Source organism: Rhinatrema bivittatum, chromosome 6 (assembly GCF_901001135.1).
Source record: "Rhinatrema bivittatum chromosome 6, aRhiBiv1.1, whole genome shotgun sequence".
In the NCBI taxonomy this organism is placed as follows: Eukaryota; Metazoa; Chordata; class Amphibia; order Gymnophiona; family Rhinatrematidae; genus Rhinatrema; species Rhinatrema bivittatum.
Window position 1 is genome coordinate 33,027,228 of NC_042620.1, and position 18,018 is coordinate 33,045,245.

General features: G+C 47.8%; 1 protein-coding gene across 2 annotated transcripts in view; it reads right to left on the reverse strand.

Moving 5' to 3' along the window:
• Positions 1-18,018, reverse strand: part of ADCY5 (adenylate cyclase 5) — a 472,164-nt gene that overhangs the window by 400,855 nt on the left and 53,291 nt on the right. The window lies entirely within an intron of this gene.

Genomic DNA, 18,018 nt, shown 5'->3' on the forward strand with positions numbered 1-18,018 from the left:
GGTATTTCGGGACTGAGGCCCTGGAGCATCTACTGAGCCGTGAGTGCTGAGAGAAAGACCGAGAGAGAGACTCTAAACGTCTTTTTGGGGACAGCAGAGAACCTGAGAAGGAAGGGACAGAGGGTTAAGGGTTGCAGAGACTTTTATAGAGAGCGTAAGAGCTACGTGCTTGGAATTATTTGGCAGAAGGCTGAATTTTGCTTTTTGGATCTAGACTTTTCCTGCCGTTTCTTCTGTGAATTTTGTTGTGTACTGGCTGAATTGGTTATTTTGTAAGTAAGCTTTCTTTCTGTTTGGAGCACAATCTTGGACTCTTCCCATATCCTGACTGAGTGAACCCAATGCTCTCTGGGGGCTGGGAAGGTGACTCCCCCCCCCCCTCTCCCGGCGAAGGAGTGTACAATACGCACGCATAATACAGATATGTTTCCGAAATCATGTCACGGTGTCTGATGAATGCATCATCTGTGATTTTGGAGGACAGACTGCAAACACACTGTACATGTATAAATTAAATCCGTACCGCGTTGGCTGAAGGAAATCTCTGAAATGGCTGGCTGGGCTGAACTCGGATATTTCCCCCTTACTAAGCACTATAAAACAAAAAAAAATAAATAATATTCTGCTGTCACCTCAATAACAGTGACACAAGTCTCGTCCATTACCAGGCGTTTTATGAAGTAAAACAAGACCCTGCTAAAATAATCGCCATTCCATTTATTAAAACATAATATCCCGCCTGTTGAAACACGTTATCCAGGCAACTTAAAATAAAACCGCTATACAGCAAACCTGTCATACTAAAACGGTACTAAGTCCCAGAACTCAAACAGCAACAGCCCTGGAATATATGAGCCCTGGAGACCTCTGAAAAACAAGAGCTACTTGGTGTCAAAGGCTCTTGCACTAGAATATATCATCTCTTTGTTTGGTTCTTTAAAAAGGTATCAAAACCTACTAAGATTCCAATTTTTTTTTCCCCTCAGGACAAATACTGAAACTACCCTTGGGATCTGCACCTGCTTTCCCATGCAAAACAATGCAGATAGGTTTGCAACTACAAACTAAACCTCTCTACCACGGCGGTCACATCATCCCTTCCTTGCCCACCCACCCTCTATGGCATCTCAAACCCAGCTAATTGTACCGAACCCTAATGAACTCTGTCTCATAACCAGCAGAAAGAGGGCCTTCCGAGGCTCAGCCCAACGCTTTGAAACTCCCTTCCACCTCACGTCTGACAAGCACCAGGCCTGCCAGCGTTCAGAAAGCCAGTAAAGAAACGTGGCTCCCACCACCTTCAGCGCACATCCGCAGAGCTCCAACAAGAACTCTTACTCCTGCACCAATGCTCCACCTCCTGCTGCCCCCTGGGGATATCAGAATTTGGAAACTTCCATCTTCATCAACTGCACGCTCAGAACAATTACCCCTATCCCCCCACTCCCCCCCCAAATCGGGACCTTCAGCACCACTACCTGGTCATAATGCCATGTTAAAATGGCTTCCCCGACAAACTGACCAGAGAATGCTTGGATTTTTGTATCTGGAAAGGTGGATTGTATCAATCCACCTTTCCAGTACCCTCCCCGCTCCCTCCCCTTCCCCCTTCCCCTTACCCCACACCCCCCTGCCTACCATCCCCACTCCCTCCCCGGCTCCCTCCCCCATTGCCCACTGTACCCCCGCCCTCCCTCCCCCCTACTCCGCCCCTCCACCCCCTCTTCTCCTCACTCCCCCTCCCTCCTTCCCCACCCTCCCCCCATCACCAGCCTCTTATCGCTCTTGCACGCTCCTGTATTACTGTACTACTTGCACCTGTATTAATGTAAATATCCTCATATACTAAGTGTATCAAGTGCACATGCCACTTAACATTGTATATTAGTTCATTTGCATATATAATCCTAATCCAATGCAAATAGTTGTAACGCTGCCTGTTGACTCTCCTCTCCTGTACTTATGTATATCTTCCAGTTACCCCCTCCCCTGTTCATTGTAATTTCCTTTCCTTCTCAGTTTTTTGTAAACCGACATGATGTGTCCTACGAATGCCGGTATAAAAGTTTTTAAATAAATAAATAAATAAATCTGCTATGGATGTTTCTTGAAGAAAATGCACATTTTGTCGAATGATTACCGTTTCACAAGCACCTCAGTGACAACCCCAAAACCTGTGTGGTTCGCTCTTACTGGAAGTATTTAAGAAGTCCAGAACCCAAGGGCCTAGAAGCAAGACTTCCCCCTGTAGGAAGAACCCAGGAGCCCCATGGTGTTCATGATGCCCCCGCAGTACCCCTATATCCCAATGGAAGGTGGATCAGGACTTACACTTGCATGGGGAAAGGATGCCGACCAACTATTAGTCGCCTGGGTCAGGAGACAGAAAAGTAACTCTACCTTAAATAATACGCATAGCAGGTCATTTCAAAGGATTCGTGCACATAAAAGTAGCATACATCAGAGCGATTTTCAAAAGTGCATCTATGAGCGCAAAAAACTTGACAATTTAGACCTACAGAGTGAATTTTCAAAGTAGTCGGGTGCATAAAATTTGCAATCTTCAAAAACCCACATATTGTTACGCTCTGCGGCCACAGACGGCTGCGGCCGCCATTACTCACCTTCCTTTTCACAGCCTTGGCTCCATTGGGCGAACTCGCAAGCTTCGGCCAGCTACCACCGGCCTTCTGGCCTTCGTTCCCGGGCCTATCTGAGCAGCATGGAAGCTTCCGACTGCCATCTTACCCGTGGGGTTCCTTAGGCGCACACGCGCGCCTCCCGACCAGCTTTAACCACGTCATGGCGGGAACCTCGGGGGCGTCCCCACCAGATGACGTCACTCTGCTTTAGTACTTAAGCCGGCCTGCCCAGACAGCCGGCAACTTAGCAACGAGTTCACCCTTGGTGTTGTTCCAGCTTCTACTCTAACTGTTCCAGCTTGCTTCCGTGGTGTGAGACTACTGGGTACCCGCTCCTCGGGGGCCCCCTCGTCTCTTGGCCCTCAGAGGGCCTCCCACCCAGTCTCCAGCCTGCCTTTCTTCCAAGGCTTTCTACGGGACTTCTGCTTACCATCGTCGCTGTGAGTACCACTCCTGAATCACCATTCCGATTGCTACATGGGAATCCTTGCTGGTGTACTCCGCTCTGCGGACCATTGCCGTGAGGACTCACTTCCGGGGTTTCCCCCTGCTCTGCGGACCCGAGCCATGTATCATCTGAGAAACCCTCGCCGGTGTACCCCACTCTACGGATCACTACTAAGGAACCTCCCTGCGCTTCTACTCTACGGATTCAGTGTGCTACAGTGACTGTAATTCCCGGCACCCCCGCTCCTCAGGTAGTGCCGCTTCCTCCTTTGACTCTTGCCTCAAGCAAGACTGGCGTCAGCAGTGTGCTGCCATTCCGTGGCCCACCTCCAGGGTGTCACCCTCTACGCCTCCACCTCTACGTCTGCTGTAGTCCCATCCCGCAGCCGAGGCTCCGCCTCCCGACGGTGAGACCCAGCGGGGCTCCTCCCCCTGGGTGGCTCCACCTCTCACCTCGGCCAAAGGGCCCACTCACTCACTTATCCTGACACATATGCTGTAAATCCTTTTGAAAATTACCTCCACGTAGAGGCGGTCCAAGTTTACCTCTTCGGCACCCCTAGCATGCCGTGGATCCCCCTCCCACCTCCAAAGGAAAGAATGCAGTCTCTCAAGCACCCCTCACTCAGCCTGGGCAGTCACATCCCATCAGACCTGGCCCCCTGAAAGTGAGGGGCCGGCAGCAATTCTACAATACTCCAAGAGCCGCTGGCCCGCTCCTGTGCCTTTAAGGGAAGGGGGACTGATCAGGCCAAGCAGGAGGAGGAAGGAAGCACGGTCAGGACGGGAGGAGAGGCTGCCCCTTTCAGGCCGGCACTTCTAGGCGGCTGCCTACACTGCCAAGTGGAAAATCCAGACTCGATTCTGACCGTCCGCAATACGGCGTGCACTCCAAGAAAGAACCGAAAAACGTCCGTCGACGCTTTACGCCAGAGCAGGATCGCATTGGTACGCACGGTTCTCTGTGAACCTGCATGCCCTTTCAGTCACCTTCGATAAAAAGGCTCTGCTATACTTTTTGGTTATCGTCGCGTTTCTATAAGCAGCCAAGTTTCCCAGTCAAACAATCATGCACTTTTTTTATTTTTTTTGGGGGGGGGGGAGGGAAGGGGTAGGTGGTTATCCCCAGAGCTCCCTCTTTAATATCCTAGTATACAAACACCTCTGATAGTTTGTTGGTTTTTTTTAACACTCTTTTCTGGAATGATAGGTGGTTGACCTTGATTATGGTCAAACTCCATTTACAAACTAAATCTCCTGTATTGAAATACGCACCTCAGCTGCTCTCGCTGCTGCCATCCTGTGCACGCAGTGCCATACAATAGCAATAAGTATTAAGGTTATGATAAGCCCCTGCACTAAATAACTTACAATCTACCTGGGTATCTGAAGAAACAGGAGATAAAGTAATTTGACTATAGTCACAGGGAGTGCCAGCGGGAGTAGGACTGGAACCCTAATCTCCCTGATTCCCAGCTTGCTATAATCACTACACTGCTGCTGCTGCTGCCTCCTCCTCCTATCAGGTGATATCTGCAAAGGGGGTTCAGGTAAGATTAAGCAATTGTCATGGGGTGCCAGGCCGGAGTCAGGGTACACCCCCACAGGAGCGGTGCAGGGCTGGACTAGGGTTGATCTTCTGCCTAGCCAGCCCTCTCTCCCGCAGGTTGAGCCCTTGGGTTCTGGGAGCCAGCAGGGCTTGGCTTCGACAGCTGAATACCATGGCATAAGGCAAGGCAGGCTGGACAGGCAGGAGCTTGATACAGACAGGGCTGGAAGCTAAGCTGATACTGAGGGTGTGGCAGGAGCTGGAGACAGACAAGATTGAATACCAGCTCTGATAGGGGACTGAAAATACAGGCTCAGGCGGGAGACTAGACACAGGCTCGGGCTGGGGACTGGATACAGGATCAGAGATGAGTTAGGGACAAGGGCAATGATAGGGAAACCTACAAGGATAGGGCGGTGCAAGACAGAACAATGACTGAACAGGACTGGACTAGACAGAACAGGCAACAGGGAAGCCCAAAAGGGCACAAGACTGGGTATGAGAGCCTAGCAGGCCTGGAGGCTGTTAAGGTAAGGCAGAGAGGCCCAGGGGGCCAGAGAGCAAAGCAAAGAGGCCTGGGAGGCCAGAGAGCAAGGCAAGGAGGCCGAGAGACCACAGGACAAGGCAGAAAGCCTGAGTAGGCTGCAAGGCAAGACAGAAGGCCTGAGTAGACTGCAAGGCAAGACAGGAGAGTAAGAGCAAGGTGACCAGATCAGGTTGCCAAGGTGGCTTGATGAAGAGGCATTGATGGACTGGATAGGCTTGCTTAAGTAGTGCAGGAACTGCTGAGTCAGGTGGTCAGTGAGCAGATGGCTCAGATAGCTGGGAGCAAAGCTCGCTGGAGACCTCTGCTGGTAGGGAGGCATCATAGCAGGAGAATCAAGGCACAGTGAGGTTGCACGGCAGGCGAAACGGTGACAGTTTACTGAAAAATCATATCTCGGCAAGAAGAGCTTTAAATAAAATTAAGACGTTACTGTCTCCTCAGAAATTAAATATAAATCTGAACTACACTGAGGAATCCTAAAGATTGTATTTGTTTAAACTTCTAACTTAGGCCTAGAGTCACAAAGCTGAGATATTTTATCACAGGAGGGGCCCAATATCTCGGGAGATTCGACCCGAGGTATTGAGCCCCTCCCTGACAAAATACAGCAGCAGTATCACTGACAAAAGGGGCCTAGAAAACTTGCAATGGTGGCCCCCAAAGCATGGGTTGTCATCGCTTTAAAGGGCCCATTGGCCTAACCCGTCCCCCCTCCAAAAAAGTATAAAAAAAGGCCACCAGGGGTCTTACTAAACCCCCTTGCCCACCCTGGGGCTGCCATTTGAAGCAGCTCCGCAAAAAATAAAAGTACAACAAAAGGAAAAAAAATTGGCCCCTTGGCCAAACCTCTCCCCATTCAATTCCAATGCCCCTCCTTCCAATAGTTACCCCCCCACTCTTTCAATCAATCCCCCTCCCACCCCTCCAGCCTCCCTTTTCAAAAAATTTCAGGGCAGACAGGTAGGGCCCCCCTCCCCCTAACCCCCTGAAATTGGCACTTTGCAGGTTAAAATGCCAAACAGTGGGTGTTACTGCACACAACACGCACCTTTTGGGGGTTCAGGTGAATGAAGCACAATTTGCAGTACAGCACCCTCAATGTCAGGGGCTGGTAAAGCAGCTCCTGCCGAGACAGAGGAATCAGGTTTTTTTTTCGTCTTGACTCTTCATGCATGACCCTCTTTCTGATCTGATAATACATATTTTTTGTTTGCATTGAAAACAAATGGAGTGGGAGAAAGAAAGAAAGTTTATCCTTCTCACACCGACGGAAGATATGGGAGATAACTGAATGTTTTAGTAAACAGAGAATTTTATCTGGATTTCAACCAACCCGCAAAACTTCTTGCTAGTAAAAAAGCAGAACCCATTCGCTTAACAATACATTTATTTTTTTATTTTTGGCTTGATAGCCTGCAATTCCCTCTAAGCATCAATTCTAGAACACCTTATCATCATTATAAATTATATTATAAATTATGAAACACCCATCACACCAACTCACATCCCAAGCAATACAATAAAATACCCATCACTCCAACTCACACCCCAAGCAGTACAATAACATACCCATCACTCCAACTCACATCTCATACAATACAATAAAATACCCACCACTCCACCCATCTTTCATCCTTACCCCAAACCCAATCCCCTAGCCCTAAACACTGTCAATGCATCTTAAAAGGTTGCATTATCTCATAGTACAAGAAGGTACTGGGTCAATCAGGGTTTTCTTCTGCCCATCTCAAATGAAGATGTGGAGGAGTAGCCTAGTGGTTAGCGCAGTGGGCTATGAACCAGGAGACAAAGGTTCAAGTCCCACTGCCGCTCCTTGTTATGTTGGGCAAGTCACTTTACCCTCCATTGCCTTAGGTATAAACTTAGATTGTAAACTCTTTGGGGATAGGGAAATACCTACAGTACCAGAATATAATCCATTTTGAAGTGCTAAAAAAAGTGTGAAAAGCAGCATATATATAAAAAAAAAAAATACTGGGAAGCCAGACTTCAGCCTGGTTTGAGTTTGAAAGAATGCTCAGAATTTTTACCCCCCGATCTGTTGAGGGTAATATTTCACATATTCCCTGGTAGAACCTGGAAAAAACAGAAATCAAGTCCAACAATCCTCTTCGGATCTTCGTAAAATCCAAAGCAGAGCTGCTGAAACGCACCCCACCTCCCCCACCCCACTAGAATTTTCTGTAGTTCCAAAGTGGATTTTTGGATCCAACAAATGCTTTCTAAAAAAAACCAAAAAAAAAACCCAAACCAAAATGTGTTGCCAGTCCGGTGGCTCCGGTCCAGAGCTTGATTTCTGGATCAGGTTTTTTTTTGCCCCTAGGCTCCTGGAGAGAGAAGTCCCAGCCAGTTCTCCACAGTGACACCTAATAGCCAGGTTCAGGGTCCACCTTGCCGCGTTGCAGAGAGCGCCACGGTCTGTGGCCCCTGGCCAAACGCTGTTAACTGCAGGGTACTGCAGCCCGACAGAGAGGCTGTTTCTGATTGAGCTGGAAGCCCAAAGGAGCGAAAAGAAACTTCCAGGCCAAGAAAAAAAAAAAACCATCTGTAGAGCCGATTCAATGAACCTTCAAAACCTTCCTGGGTTCTTCAATCTGTTTCCCAGTCCTGTTTTAATGAACTTGCTCATCTCGATCCCCAATGCCATCCGGTGAAAACAGGGCAAGGAAAATCCAGAGGGCCCTGGATCAGAAAGCCAGGACCGGATCAGAATGTCACCATGGCCTGGACTGAGGTTGGCAGCTCTGCAACCTGCACCCTTTATTGACATTTAGACGCAATAAAGATCTTGCATCTCTCCCACCACTGCAGTCAGCCAGCAGACGGAGGCCATACGGTCCTGCAAATTCCAGGGTTCAAAGCAGGTTTGAATTATTGGCTTGATTAAATGTCAAAGCTGGCGGTATTGGAACGAAGTAAATCCCACGTGGATCGGAAAAAGCTTGTATCAGAAAAAACTGGAGTTAGTCTGTGCTCTTTTATCCTAGGTAAATTAATTTCCTGCTGACTTATGGTCAATGAATAAATCAATCTAGATACGCTGTCTTCACCGCTGGTAGTCATGCAGCACAAAGTAAGCTGCTTTAAGGAAGAATCCTCCTACTTTAAGGGCACACAGCAATCCACCACTAGTGCGTCCTCTGAAACAGCTATTTAGGGATGCTGGAGGACACTGAAGCAGGTCTATTCAGAAACAAACACAAGGGAAAAAAACAGAGTTCTGGCACTTGAGATAGTCATGGCAGTATCCCAGATCTCCAAAAAGGCTCTTTCCTGTACAGGGATTTATTTATTTTTTTCCTTTTTTTAGCTCAGCTAAAATCACTTCCCATGACCTCTGGCCTTTCAGAGACACACAGGAAGCCTCCTGTGCTTCATCAGAGGGGAGAGGTGCGGACGGCAGAGGGGACCCCTGTGGCCGTTTCCCCTCCATCAGGGTTATGACAGAGGCTCCCATGCAAACCTGCAGCTTTTCCTGCACTGCAGTGTGCAATGGTGGAAAACTCCTCTGGACCAAATAACCAACTGCAGATTACATTGCAGGACAGAAAACACAGGAGCACACTTAGGAAACAGAATTATTAACTGCAGTTTTAACAATGAACTGCAAGCAGAATAACACATTCCAATTTTGTCAGCATATTACGGCTGCTTCCCGATTTATTTTCAAAACTGTCAGCTACCCCACCCAAATAATTCAGTAAAACGGCAGACGCTCCCACAGGAAGCCTAAGAATGCAGATGTGGCAGAGTTTCAAATCAAGAGGTCAGAGATTTGCCCCAATTCCATCTATGGATTTGTATTTCCAATTTTTCTAAGAAGAACAGGATAGTAACCGCACAGATGCTGCCTTACCTACTCCTATGGTTTACATCTAGCCTCTGAAGATCCAGCAGCTGCTGTGCAATTTTTATTTTTCGATATTTTGGATTTATTCAATAATTTGGGCACCTCAGGGACTGGAATTGCCCACCCCTGATCTAGATTGCCACGAAGTCAAAGGTTTGCACTTATCACAACTTCTGTGCAGTCTGCAAGCAACAATATGTATGCAGAGAGGAAGATGTGTGGCCCCTAGCTCCTGTGGCGAGTTTGGCTCAGCCTACGGGGTTAGGTCCCGTAGGCCCTCACCGACAGCTGGCAGAGCTACACAGGAAAGAGACTGGACTGGAGCTTTACCTAATACCAACTCCATTCCCCTTTGGGTTGAGCCCTTGGGTTCTGGTGGGGGGGGGGGGGGGGCATCGGGTCTTAGGCGAGAGTTTCTGTTGGAATGGCCTAGGGGGTTTATCCAAGGCCAGGCTAGGGTCGGAGGCAGGCAGCCAACAAGAATGGTCAATGTCCAGGCAAGGGTCAGGGCCAGAAGTCAGTCCGAGGGGAGGCTAGAAGCAGGACTGACGAAGCAGGGCGGGCAGGTAGGGCAGAAGGAGCTGGATAAGACGAAAGCAGGATAAGAAAGCTGGATAAGACGAAGGAGCTGGATAAGAGGAAAGCAGGACAGGCTGGAGAGAGATGAGGCAAGGCTGGGCTGGAGAGGCAGGAAACAGGAACGCAGGAAGCAGTAACACACAACTACACGCAACGATGCAGGAGACTCGATGCTTAGGTGAAGCAGGGACGTCCAAAGGGCTCTTATATAGGGCAGTGGCTGCTGGCGTCATCTCACTGTGCCAGGGCCTTTCCCAGCCATGGATCCTTTAAATCAGTAAACGTCGGGCATGCGCGCACCCAAGGGGAAAGGAAGAGGCAGCGGTCCCGGCTGCGTCCTGCTGGGCCCAAGGAGCTCCAGCGGGCTCCCGTCTCAGAGGGAAGGCCTGGCGGTTCGCGACGTCGGGAGGTGAGTGCGGCGGCCTGCGAGGGCGTCCCGCAGGCCGCCAAACGTAACACAGAGTTTTACAACTGTCCGGTCACTTCACAGCAATAAATCAGGAGACTGAAGCATTGCAACGTGATAGGAAATTGCAATGTTCTCATTTACTATCAGATTCCACAAAGGATGACATTACATTGAAAATCTAAGGGTTCAGTTTTCGAAGCCATCTAACTGCTTGACTGAGGAGTTAGACCCAAAAAAAAAAAAACCTTGAACATGTATCCCCGCTGAGCAGCTCAAACCTAGCCCCCTAGTTTCAATGGGTGGATAAATTTAGCTGTTCAAAAATGGGGGGGGGGGGGGGGGTGTCACAGAGGCAGGGATGGATCTGGGGAGAAAAATTAGCTGGACACAACTGATTGTTCAGCGCTCGCCGGTTATCTTCCGCCAGCTGATCCTGAACACATGCACAGCAGGCTTAAACGGAGGCACTATTTCTGCGCCCATGGACGGACCACTGATTACAGAAGCCCCGATCCTCAAATCCAGGCCCACCCTTCCTCAGCCACTGACATCACCCCCTCCCCCCCCCCCCCCCCCCCCCGCAGCCCATAGCGGAGGACTATTGCTGTGACAGGAGGAGGATGCAAACGGGGCCGGCGGAAGCATTAGACGGGGTAGGCGGTGGTGGCCTAGGGTGCCGGAAGTGGGTGGGGGCGGCAGAGTAGCCAGTAAGGGCGGCCGTCTTGAAAAGGACAGGCGAGGTGAGAAGCGGCACGGATGAGGCACGGTATGTGTTTCTTTGAGGAGCTGGGGTCGTCTGTCATTTGCAATTTGAGATTCAGAGAGAGAGAGAGAGTTCACATGAAGACGTCACCACCTAATGCAGCTGGACACCCTTCCAACAGCACTGGATACAAAATCGCTTGTTTAAAGCGCCAGGTTTTCAGATCTGTTTTGAATATTTTCAGATTTCTCTGCAGCCTAATTTTCGAGTGGCGTGGTGTTCCGTAGCACGGGGCCAGCCAGTGACAGTGCTCTTTCCCTTACTTGCGTGAGGCGTGCTGTTTTGACAGAGGGGGCAGTTAGTAGAGCCTTATTAGCAGATCTCAGGTTTCTTTGAGGGACATGTACGCGAAGTGCAGTGTTAAGCCAGTCAGATTTTTCATCGTGGATTCGTTTATGAATTATACATAAAGCCTTATATTGAATTCTTTGTTCGATTGGAAGCCAGTGTAATTTGGCGAGTGTTCCTGTAATATGGTCATTCTTTTTTTTTGCCAGTCAAAATTCTAGCAGCTGAGTTTTGTAATATTTGCAGTGGCCGCATTGTAGATTGCGGTAGTCCTAATAGTAGGGAGTTACAGTAATCAGTGCTAGCAAATATCACTGCCTATAGGACTGTGCGGAAATTGTTTAGTGTTAGAGGTTTTAGTCTTCTCAGGATCATTAGTTTCGCGTATCCTTCTTTTATTATCAGTGATATGTGTTGTTTCATGTTTAGCTCAGGGTCAATTATTACTCCTAGATTCCGTACTTTTGTTACTAGCACATCAGCTTGAGTATTATTGAATGTGGGTGTTGGTCGTATATTCTCTCCCTGCTACTGATTCTCCCAAGCTCCTCCACCCACCCTTCCCCTCCCTCCCTCCCTCCCTCCATGCTCCCCCCCCTCCCCCCCGGACGTGCCTATATATAGTGTGCTTATCCTGAGCCAGGCGCTGGTTGACTTTGTTTCATTGTGCGTTATCTAGGAAACAAACAGGATTCATCAGTGAGGGAAGTGTTTCTCCGCGCCGAGAGCCAGAAATGGTTTGTCTGGAATAGAGGCAGCCAAGACGGTGTCGGTGAACGTGACCCGATCAGGACAGTAAGCAGAGGATTTGGGGGATCTAAATCCTCTCTCTCCTCTCATGACTCTGTTTGGGCACTGGGCCAAAAATTAAGGGGAAAAAAAAAAAGAGGTCTACTTTTCAGCTGTTTCTGCTCTGGCCACGTATCAACAGCGTGCTGTTTTTTCTGCTGCTAAACACCACCGAGAGCGTGCAGCCAGCACGGGGGGGGGCCCAATCCATGCTATTGTTGTGCTTTATCCGTTTCCATGTTAAACTTTATTACCTGGGGCTCTGATCAGGGTCGGCGGAGAGCGGTGTCCCAGTTTTCTTAGATGCACAGTGATGGGGGATAACTTGGCAGGAATAAAAAATAAATCACAGGAATTTCTTAAGTGTAGCTACCAACTGATTACACCATCGTTTCCTTTATTTATTTATTTATTTTTGTTATTACTGCATTAAAGCCAGCCGAAACGTGAATGCCAATGTCAGGCAACGAAGAGTGGCAGCTTATCAAACCAGGTGGCAACGGGGAGTGCCTAACGTGAGGTGAGTAACTGCGACAAACCCAAAAGTCCAAGTGATATCATGAATCTCTCGGAGATCCCAGGTTGGAAGATAATCTTTCCTGTACAGGAAGTCTTCGGCTTAGGGCGATTTGAGCTACAGCGTTTCTAAACCGGCACCCATTATACAACTTACAACACTTCTTCGGACATCAGGCAGGCACAGGCTGCTGTGCTGACGACCTTGAGGCCTAGCTAGGAGATGTCAGTAAGAGAGTACCAAGGACTTCCTCTCCCCGATACTGTGTCAGTGCAGTCTCCTTACACATGCCTCGGCGCATTCCTCTTCAGACAGAAAAAAAAGTAATGCTTTAAAATGTGTTTGTGTTTTTTACACTACTGTGTACTATTAAATTCCAGGTTATTTTGGTGAAAAAGAAGGGTCTTCAGCCCTGGTACTCAAACCAATCCCTCCATTTATGAAACTGAGCTCAGTATTTAAAAAAAAAGCCGAAATTCTAAATTTAGTTCTTAAGTTAGGAGCCTAAGTTAAGAACATAAGAACATAAGAAATTGCCATGCTGGGTCAGACCAAGGGTCCATCAAGCCCAGCATCCTGTTTCCAACAGAGGCCAAACCAGGCCACAAGAACCTGGCAATTACCCAAACACCTAGAAGTTCCCATGCTACTGATGCAATTAATAGCAGTGACTATTCCCTAAGTAAACTTGATTAATAGCAGTTAATGGACTTCTCTTCCAAGAACTTATCCAAACCTTTTTTGAACCCAGCTACACTAACTGCACTAACCACATCCTCTGGCAACAAATTCCAGAGATTTATTGTGCGTTGAGTGAAAAAGAATTTTCTCCGATTAGTCTTAAATGTGCTACTTGCTAACTTCATGGAATGCCCCCTAGTCCTTCTATTATTCGAAAGTGTAAATAACCGAGTCACATCTACTCGTTCAAGTTAAGCAGCTATTTTCAGCAAAACTTTGGAGCCAGGGAGCAAAATCCTTCAAAACTGCTCGCACGCATCCTTTTACGTGTGTATATGGGCGCACACAAAGTGGCTACTGTATTTTACAACCTGTGAGGAAGCAACATGCGTAGATTATAAAATACCACGAGCCGCACAAGTTCGGAGTTATCCGGTAAAATAGCAGCACTGTCTGAAAAGCGCTATTTGTCCAACTAAGTAGCACTTTTCGGACTTAAGATTAAAAAAAACAAAACAAAAAAAAAAAAGCTTGTCCATGCCCCTCCTATTCATGCCACCTGTGCTTTTCCTGCTCTCTGTGACTGCATGCCAAAGATACCAGCGTGCACAACTGGAACAGACTATATTAGGGCTGAAACATCAGCTTCAGTGCACAGACAAAAATAAAGCATTCAATAACTAAGTCAGCAGTCCAATGTAGCCCATGGATGAGAAAGGTGGTTTCATGGAAATGCTTCTATCAAACTGGCTTATACTGCAACAATATCCTGGAGCAGATAAGGGTATCTGCGGCAAGATCTGTTTGTTTCCTCTCGGTGGCTGTGCTCTGGGTATGGCCTTGGAAAAAAAAAAATCTCTAGGAACGCAGTTACCAAAAGCTCACCCTGAAATTGCAGAGGAAAAGAAATGTTTTATTCATCTCTTATTTTTATTTCCCTCTGAAATTCAATGCAAATCATTTACTTGGAGATGATCCTTGTGGGACAGACAGGAATATCTGTCTGAATAAAAAAACAGCGATATGCAGCCCGTCTCTAGATATTCGATCACTTACACAACAGAAGAGTTTTGTGACCAGTGGTCGTTGGGAAGTCGTACGATATTCAACCGGATATGAACCAGTGTCGACCAAACAGATTTTTTAAGGTTAAATGGGATTGAAGCAACAAGAATGCGTCTCCTACATTAATACGTAGGGAGAGTAATTTTCAAGGCCATCTAACTGCAGAAGGAGACGCAAACTTTTAAGCCCACATCAAACAAGTCAGTGTTCGGACCCCAGATTCTGGTGAGCAGCTGAAGGGAGAAAGCACTTGTGGACGGGTAAGAGAAGCTTGAATTCATAGAAACATAGAAATGACGGCAGAAGACGACCAACAGGCCCAGCCAGTCTGCCCAGCAAGCTCTCACACTTTTTTTTCCATACCTTTCTGTTACCCCGACCGCGGAGTTCAGGGCCCTTATTGGTAACTTTTTTATTCCAATTTCCTTCCACCCCCGCCACTGATGCAGAGAGCAGTGTTGGAGCTGCATAAAAGTGAAGTATAAGGCTTAATGTTTGAGGGTAGTAACCTTCATAATGAGAAATTACCCTGATGTTTGTATACTCATACTGCTCAGATCAATGCATTGTTAGATGTTGTCTGGATGTAAATCCTCTTTACCTCATTCCCCTCCTGCTGCTGAAGCAGAGAGCCATGCTGGATATGCTTTCAATGGTGAAGTATCAGGCTTGATTGATTTAAGGTAGTAACTGCCTCAAAAAGCTAGCTACTCCCATGTTTATTTGTTAAACCAGACTGTGCAATTCAGTCAGTGTTGGTTGTTGTCTGAATGTAAATCCTATTTCTTCATTCCCCCTGCCATTGAAGCAGTGAGATACACTGGATATGCATTCAAAGTGAAGCATCTGGCTTAATTGGTTAGGGGTAATAACCGCCGCAATAAGCAAGCTACTCCCACGCTTATTTGTTTACCCAGACTGTGAAATTCAGACTTTGTCTGAATGTAAATCCTATTTCTTCATTTCCCCCTGCCGCTGAAGCAGTGAGCTCTGCTGGATATGCATTCCAAGTGAAGTATCAGGCTTAACTGGTTTGGGGTAGTAACTACCGCAGCTACACCCATGCTTATTTGTTTACCCAGAATTCCCCATCCACTTCCTCATTACCTCTCCTCTCTTATCTCTCCTATACCGTTCCCCCCTCCCCACCCGCCTTCATTCAGCCAGTCTCTCTTATCTGTGGCCCCCCTCTTCCATTATTAGCCCCCCAGCCCAAGCCATAAGCCTGGAATAAACTTCCCGTGTTGCTGCGTCATGCTCCTCTCTGGCCACATTCAAATCGCGCATAAACTCTCACCTTTGCGAGGCGATTCTAAAATCTTAAACCCCTGATTCTATCTTTTCCTAGCCTTGGCCCAAACCCTCTAGTTTGTCCCGTCTGCATGTCCTGACTGGGCTGCAAGCTCCACTGAGCAGGGACCATTGCTTATGAGTATCTGTACAGTGCTGTGTTCATCTGATGGCACTATAGAAAAGATTAGTAATAGCAGTGGTAGTGCATGCAGATCCTTTCATGTTTCTAAACAATGGCATAAGCATTATGTCTTCTACATAATGTTGTTGCTATGTCGAATCCAAACACACCTCCAAAACATCTGCCGGAAATGCCTCTTTTCTAGGTAGCCAAAGGTAAGCACATACTTTCATGTGGTTAAAAATCCACTTACTCGGATATGACTGAGCTAGGTGGGTTAACCCTAGTTTTGCTTGCATAAAACACATCTAGGAGTCGGATTCTCTACGGCTTTTCTCCTATTCTGTCTCTATAAAAAATATTGTTCTTTATATACCTCAGTTCTACCACAGGGTTGCAAATTATCTTGCATGGAATAGGTCTTAATTGGCTGATTTAGCATGTGTGTCATTTGTGACATCATCGCAGAGAGAGAGAGAGAGCGGCAATCTGATGCTCTATATATCTCCCAATGTAAATGGGGCCCTTTCAGCTCAGGGTGAGGTTTGAGGGGGGGGGGGGGGGCGGTATTACAAGGGTCTACAGATCCTTGCGCCCTAGGCAGACCAATGTAACAATCCCCCCCAATTGTTTTTATTAAGAAGATTTGTGATAGGAGAACTTGACTCATGTAACACATATTAAATAAATGAATTATTGTGCATTGAAAGATATAGTCATCTATTGTTACTGAGGTTTCTTATGAAGAGGGTGCTGGAAATGCACAAAGAGAATGGATCACAAGCTAGAGACCGTCCAGACCCAAATGCCTGCAGAAGGGCCTTGGAATGTTGTGGCCAAGAAGAATCTCAGCCCGAGAGCAGAGGAGCAGCCTAGTGGTTACAGCAGTGGGCTACAAAGCGGGGAGACCAGGCTTCAAGTCCCAGTGTCGCTCCTTATGACCTGCGGCAAGTCACTTTACCCTCCATTGCCTCAGGTACAAACTTACAGGCCAATAATGTCAAATACTGCTTTTCTGCACATCCTCTGACTTAATATCCTAGCAATATTAAGTTGGAAGAACCAAAAAGGGTAAAAATAGATTTAAAAAAAATGTGCCGGCCAGTCAGGTTAGGAAAATGGACACTCAATTTTACCAGCTTCCATTTTCCTATCCCATGGCTGTCAGCGGGTTCGGAAAACAGGTGCTCGTAAAATTAAGCCCACGTTTTCTGAACCTACTGATAGCCACCTCTGCCTTGGAGGCACCAGGGATGCGCTATTGTCCCTAGCGCCTCCTTTTTAGCGCGACCCCTCATTTAAATACAGGACTGCGCGCCCAGGAGAGGTGGCTGGGCACCCATTGGGAGAGTGAGCAGCTTAACGCTGAGCGCCTGTTTTCCTGCGCTCCTTACAGTGTCGGCCTGTTAGACCGTAAAGCTCTTCTGGGGATAGGGAGATACCAACAGCACCGCAATGTAATCTGCTCTGAAATGCCGAAAAGTGGAATATAAAAAAATCAGAAGGCAAATCCAAATAAGGAGAAGGTGGGTGTGGCTTGGATAGGCATGGAGGAATGGGGAAGGACGGGTAGAGGAGGAGATGAAGGCTTGCGTTATGACGTGAGATTCCACTATCCCACAGACCAGCAGTGATGGCATTCCTTGTGGAATGAGGCTTGAATGAATGTAATTAAGAGAGGCCACAAACGTTTGGTCCTGGGAAGTTCTGTGCTACTGCAGAGCGCAGAGTTTTCGCAGAATTCCCCAGCTGTGCAAAGATTCCATTTTCTGCGCAGAATGTGGCAAGCCCGGGCATGCTGCGAGCGGAGTCCGTCCCGCTCATGGCAAAGGAGCAGACCCAGGTGTGCCGTGAGTGGAGGCTGTCCTGCTCGCGGTGAAGATGGTGCAGGCCTCGGTGAGAATGGGTTTGTGTGTGTGTGTGTGTGTGTAAGACTACGAGCCTGGGGGTGAGAGAGAGAGCATGTGTGAGAGTGTATGGGTGTGGCTGCCAGAGAGAGGGAGCCTATGTGAGGAGATTGTGAAAGAGTGTGTATGTGTGTGACAGATTGGGAGCTGGTGTGGGTGTGGGTGCCAGAGAGAGGGAGCCTATGTGAGGAGATTGTGAAAGAGTGTGTATGTGTGTGTGACAGATTGGGAGCTGGTATGTGTGAGGGTGCTTGTTTATTTATGAGAGAGGGAGCCTGTATGAGGGTGTCTGTATGTGTAAGAAAGAGAGCCTGTGTGAAGGGATGTGTTTATTTGTGAGAGAGAGCCTGTGTGAAGGGATGTGTGTGTGTGTGAGAGAGGGAGCCTGGGTGTAGGGGGGTGTGAACGAAATAGGGAGCCAGTGTGCAGGGGTGTGTGTGCGAGAGAGTGAGAGAGAGAGAGGGAGCCTGTATGAGGGTGTGTGTGTGTGTGTGTGTGTGTGTGTGTATGCACAAGAGAGGGAGCCTGTATGAGGGTGTGTGTGTGTGTG